This window comes from Quercus lobata, chromosome 7 (genome assembly GCF_001633185.2).
Source record: "Quercus lobata isolate SW786 chromosome 7, ValleyOak3.0 Primary Assembly, whole genome shotgun sequence".
Lineage (NCBI taxonomy): Eukaryota > Viridiplantae > Streptophyta > Magnoliopsida > Fagales > Fagaceae > Quercus > Quercus lobata.
In genome coordinates this window covers 44669898-44676094 of record NC_044910.1, presented here as the reverse complement: position 1 = coordinate 44676094, position 6197 = coordinate 44669898, and the positions used below count along the sequence as shown (strand labels likewise).

At 37.9% G+C, this 6197-nt stretch overlaps 1 non-coding gene across 1 annotated transcript; it reads left to right on the top strand.

Annotated features, from left to right (window-relative positions):
• The first annotated feature begins 5617 nt into the window (after positions 1-5617).
• Positions 5618-5778, top strand: LOC115954356. Its single transcript, XR_004083893.1, has one exon. It is a non-coding gene; the product is annotated as a U1 spliceosomal RNA (small nuclear RNA).
• The last annotated feature ends 419 nt before the right edge of the window (positions 5779-6197 follow it).

Here is a 6197-nt window from a genome sequence, read left to right as displayed (position 1 = left end):
TACACAATGCACAAACCCTTTCAAACACAACACGTTCAAACCTACTCACCACTCTGATTTGCCATTTATTTTCAACTTTCAACTATTTGTACTATTCCTATGTTTGCCGTTTTACTTTTTTTTTTTAATTATTATTATTATTATTATTATTATTATTATTTGTTACTTTAAGACCAGAAGGACGGCAGCTTTGTCCACAAAGCTGGGGAACCCTACCTTGGGTTGGACTGGCAAACACATCGGAATGGGTCGATTGATTTCGGTTCGAATTTATCCCATTCATGTTAAAGCGGGTCATTCTAAGTAGATTATAATAAAACCTATCACCATTATAACCTATGTTTACAGTCTAAAATGTTACTATAAAGCGCAACACTAGGCTTCCCATCAATCAGTTTTTTCATAGATTCAAAAGTAACAACATCATTATCCAATTTCCCAACTCTACAAGCATTGATTGAAAATCTGAATATGGGTTTGGTTCTTGGGCAAGAGAAAATACATTCGGAGCAAGGGTAGGGATTGGAGGCGAAGAATTTGTGGAAGGAGGAAAGGTCGACAAAGCGGTGAGAGAAGGCGAGAGTGCGAGCCATCGATTCAAAAGTGGAGTGGTCGTGGCGAAGAGTTGATGGTGGAGGCCTAGTTGAAGATGTGAAAGTTGAAGTAAGTGAAGGGTGGTGGTGGAGCTTGGATTTGAGGAAGTGGAGGAGGTGGGTGGGAGTGAAGGGGGGTTGGGTGAGATGGGTGGTGAGGTAGTGGAGGTGGAGGTGGGTGTGGATGTGTTTGCAAGTGTTGTGTTTGAAAGGGTTTGGTGTTTTAACTAGGTTATAGTTTTGTATGGTGAGTGTATTGAATTTAAATTATTTCACTGACGTGGCGGGTTAGGATTGGTTGGCATAAAACATTCCTTTTACTCCAACTCCTAACCCAATTTAATCTATCGAATTAATGGAAATTAATTACAAAGATGAAACATGTCAACTTAAGAGGTCCAAATTACTAAGAAAGTAATCAAAGGTCTTAATAGAAATCAAATCTTGTGAGCCCATCTCTCGTAACTAGTAAGATTTTTTTGACTTTCTAGCAAATACTAACATATTTCATATATCGACTAATGGAGTTGAAAATTTTAATTTCAAACTATTCAAAGTTGTGGGGTATTTGTATTGGAAAACTTGATTGAAGAATTAAGGGGAAATTACACTTTATTACTCTAAACTATGCACTCAAAACTATTCAAATGCATATTTTGCATCCTAAACTATCACACTTATCACACTTTGCACCCTGGTGTTATTTTTGTTTATGTTTAATAGAATCCTACTGCATGTGGCAAGCACATGATTCTTGCTTAGTGGAACAAACTTAAAAGACCAAAACACCTCTCTTCAAAATCAATTAAAACAAAACCCAATTTTTTTTTTTTACATCTCTCTTGCGTACGTGCCTCTCCCAAATTCAAATTCTTGTAAACCCGAAATCCCCAATTCGAAAAATTCCTTCTGCTCCACCATCGCTCCAATCCCCAATGTTCAACACCCCCATTTAACAAGAACAACTTGTCTAACATTTCCTAAAATTCTTCAAGCTTCACAATCAAAGTTTCATGTTTGGACTCACTAAAATACTTCTTGGCCAATACAATTTAGCTCTCTCTCTTTTTTTTTTCTTTTTTTTTAATGGAACCAATACAATTTTGCGTATAATGCTTAGAATAAGACGAGAGAGGTGATCTTTAAGCATAATTGGCTTCCCTAACAAGGTACAAAGGCCTGATGGTCTTTAAGCCTAATTGGCTTCCCTGATAAGGTTCAAAGGCGAGACACAAAGGTTCACATTTCTTCAACATGAATATATTGATAGGTTTCGAGTCGTTTTGAGCTAAACAGCTCAGAGAGGTAATCTTACTCTCTTTTGACGCCGATAGGGTCCATAAAGTGCCCATGTAATATTAAGATAGTTATAAGTGGTATTTTTACCAGTAGCAGTTTGGGGTCTAGAAGCAAAGACATGGTCATGTGTCTTTAGAGTTTACAAGAATCTAAATTTGGGAGAGGCACTCACGGGAGAGAGATGTGGAAAAATTGGGTTTTGTTTAAATTGATTTTGAAGAATGGTGTTTTGGTCTTTTAAGTTTGCTTCACTTAAGCAAGAAGCACGTGCTTGTCACATGCAGCAAGATTCTATTAAATATAACTAGGGCTGTCCAGATTGATTCGGTAACTCGACCCACCTGAAGAACCGACCGGACCGTACCCAACCCGAATCCAGCCCACCCGATTGCTCCAGCGGGTCGGTGGCGGGTCTTTACCACCAGAAACCGATTCCGGTGGGTCGGTTTCGGTTTTCCTCCTCTAAAACCCGAAAAACCCGAACCGACCAAAAGATTTCCAGATTCCGGCAAAAAATTCAGATCCCGACCAAAATTTCCAAAATTTGGCGATAATTTTCTAGAATCCGGCGAAGAAACCCAGATTCCGGCAATATTTCCCTTAGATCCAGTGAGATTTTGATCAGATTTGGAGAAATCTCATCAAATTCGGTGAGATTTTTGCCGGATCTAAGGGAAATCTCGTCGGAATCTGGAAAACTATTGCCGAAATCTGCGTTTATTTGCCAGATCTGTGTTTTTTCACCATTTTCTTGATGTCATCTCAGATCTATGACTCTAATCGACCCGCCCGCCACCTGTTGATGGTCTAAACCGTCCGACTCGATTACTCCGGCGGTCGGCGGCGGGTGCAGTTTTTTCTCACCCGATTCCGGCAAGTCGGTTCCGGGTTGGGCACAAACCCAACCCAGACCGACCCATGGACAGCCTTAAATATAACAACAAAAATAACACTAGGGTGCAAAGTTTGGTAAGTGTGATAGTTTATGGTGCAAAATGTGCGTTCAAATCAAGGTGGTTGATACTGTACCGATATCAGTCAGTATGTACTGTACCGATACGTATACCAGTATCAAAATGCCAATGTTTCATACTAGTTTAAATACCGATCATACCAACTGGTTTAAATGCCAACGTTTTTTTTAGTTTTGTAATTTTTGAATTTTTGTAAGGACAAAATGGTAACTTATTTTACATTAATTTATTAGTATTATTTGTTTTCTTAATATGCAATGAACAATTAAACTTTCTATATTTTATATTATGTTTTTTTTTTCTTTTAATTGATGCTTAAGTCTAAAACCATGAATAATTTGTTCTAAATTGAGCTAATGTTTTATGGTAAACTTTTATATTTATTAATACACACACACACACACATATTTATAAATATAAAAAATAATGGTAAATTCGAAACGGTACACTGGTATTGACTAGTGCCGAAATATATCGTTCCATTGGTCAAACTGGTACAGCCTTCAGTATGAGATTGACTCCCTTGGTTCAAATAGTTTAGGGTGTGTGGGGCTAGATAATTCGTGATCCCGGCCCACTTTCCATTAGGGCCCAAGGCCCATACCGAGGAGAGGTGTTGCCGAGGACATACAACAAAAGTCCAAATGGTTTAGAGATATAGCCGAGGACGATCCTGTCCTCAGAATCCCGAAACCTAGAAGGGAAGAATGACACACCATCAAAGGCAGCCCTCAAAGAGCTCCCATAAGAAAGGACGAGTACAGTAGGACTCGCACGGGGGTACAGTGTGGGAGCGGTTCAAGGAAAAGCTGTCACCTCCGCATTAAATGCGCCAATAAACGTCCTGGCCACATTAATGGGAAAAGACCCTTGAACAGTGCGGTTTCGATTATTGCAACTAATAAAAAGTGGGGGGAAGGCAGCTGATGGGACAAGCACTCGAGTAGTTGCCTGCTTGATCAACAGATGGAAGGTCAGGATCGACTGAAAGGGGCTATATAATGTAAGAATCCATCCATAAGAAAGAGGTCGTGAAAAAAAAGAAAGGGCATGATGTATCGTCTCTAGGACTATTGTAACCTAGCGTGAAAAAGAATAATAAGTACATTAAGCTCCTTAGACGAGGTCTAAGGACCGGAGCCACTCAGGTCGAGCCGAGGAGAAAGTCTTCTTAAATAAGTTCAGTTCACCCCTGTGCGATCATTGCGAACACCATGATTAACGACTATCTATTCACCAAAGCCTAGTCTCTTAGCCCACTCTTTACAAATTTATTATTTGGGCCTTTAACGTTCTGACCCAATACGAATTTGGGATCATTACAAATTGAGTCCTTACAGGATGCAAAGTGTAATTTAGTGTACAGTTTAGGGTGCTAAAGTGTAATTTTTCTAAGAATAAAAAAATTGTTATTTTGCATCTTCCAATTGACAAAATATTTTAAGATGGTCTTTCCAGAATGATTAAGGACACAGGGGATCTAGCAGAATTCATATGCGATTAAGGATAAGGTTAGCTTTTTAGGGGGTGGAATGATAAGATTCCATAATTATGATCAATTTATCACCATTATCTTATTTAATTTCTTTGTGTTATTTTTGTTTAATAATATTCATGACTTCTTATTTGGAGGCTAAGTGATCATTTGGAAGCCCAACTCAGTTTCAAAAAAAAAGAAAAAAGAAAAAAGAAAAAAAGAAGCCCAACTCTAAAATACCAGCCATGCTATCACTTTTTCTATTTTCTTTTTCAAATTTTCTATTTCTTTCTAGTCATTCGATATGAATTGTTGGAATCAATTGTTTGTTGAGCATGTTTATAATCTTAACCACAGCAAGTGATTATTAGGTTATCTTAAAGTAGAGTTGACGTAATAGATTATTTGTTTTGAACAATCACATTTTACTGTTGTAATAGACCTCAATTTCTTTTTTTTTACTCATATATAAAATTTCGATAAATGATTATTCTAATAAATAATTTAACTAAGTTTTGGTAGATTTTATGAACAATAAAAAAAAAAAAAAAAATCGTATTTTAACAAAGATGACATCTTATGTTAGTAGGTAAAAGGAAAGTATTTCCCAAAAAAATTGTAAACTGTGTTTAAGAGTTCATACCTTACAATCTAAAAGAAAAATTTCTGAGGTCTGTGATTGGAGGTTGATGAGGATCCACTCTCCAAAACCAGGAGGGAAATCAAATTCTTACCAAGCTAGCCTTAAATAGCCTAGAATATAAAGAACAAAGTTTGGTTTCTTAACCCATTGCTTATGGGAAAATTATTTGGTACTCCTGGAACTACCTCCCAGCCAGAAGACTTGTAATTTGGAAATGGAATGAAAACTCAAAGAGCTGCATCACACCCTCAATTTAATTTCTTCAATCTGAATATTTCAGCCCATCTTATGTCCATGGCTTCTGCAATGGTTGCATGGGAAAAAGTTAAAAAACTCAGTAAATTCATTTGGTTGGGTGCATAGGAATTCATGATTTGCTCCATGACAAGGCTATCAAATACGCTTTTGCTTTTTCAATGAATATTATCATTCGTCCTAGTGGCACAGCACGATTTTAACAGTGTTAATTGGAGTGGAAGTAAGTGAGTGGGTGTCGTGTGGTCTTGTTAAGCTGTGAGACAAAACGTGTGCGGGTTTTGTACTTGTAAAGCTGTAATCCCACATCGGAAACGCATAAGAAGAAAAAGGGAGTGGAGGTACTATAAAAAGAGGACTCATGGGAACGTGAAACATACTTACCTGGACGGGGTCAATGGGTGATCAAAAAGGCCCATGGCCTAGGCTAGTGACCTCCATTGCACTTAGGAGGGGTGCTAGCCTAAGGTCTGCCCAAGTGGCAGAGCCTACGTCATAATTTGTGGTAGTGGGGGCCTGCGTTCGCGCGGCCCCTATCTAATTCTAACCTCAAATTTTATTGGATTATGGGTGTCTACACGTTATGTCTAAGGTACTAAACGTAAGTAAATTCTATACCGGAATTGCTTTAAGCTTCGGGTTAACATTCCCCAGCAATAATTTGAGAAATCAGCTTCTGTGAAAATTATTGTAATACTCTTTCTAGTCTAGTAAGTAATTGTTGTATTACTCTTTTAGAAACAGTATATACTTTGTCCTTAACGGAAGTATTCATGTGTCAATCTGTTAAACTTTGTGAGAGACTTAACCTATAAACACCGAGGGGCTAATCGAAACACCAATGGGCTACGGCATTTTAAGCCGTATGGATAGATACAAACCATTGGGGCTTCAGCAGGTTCTATGGCAATCCAAAAACATGAAAAGAACAGCAAGTATAAAGACTCATTTTTGTT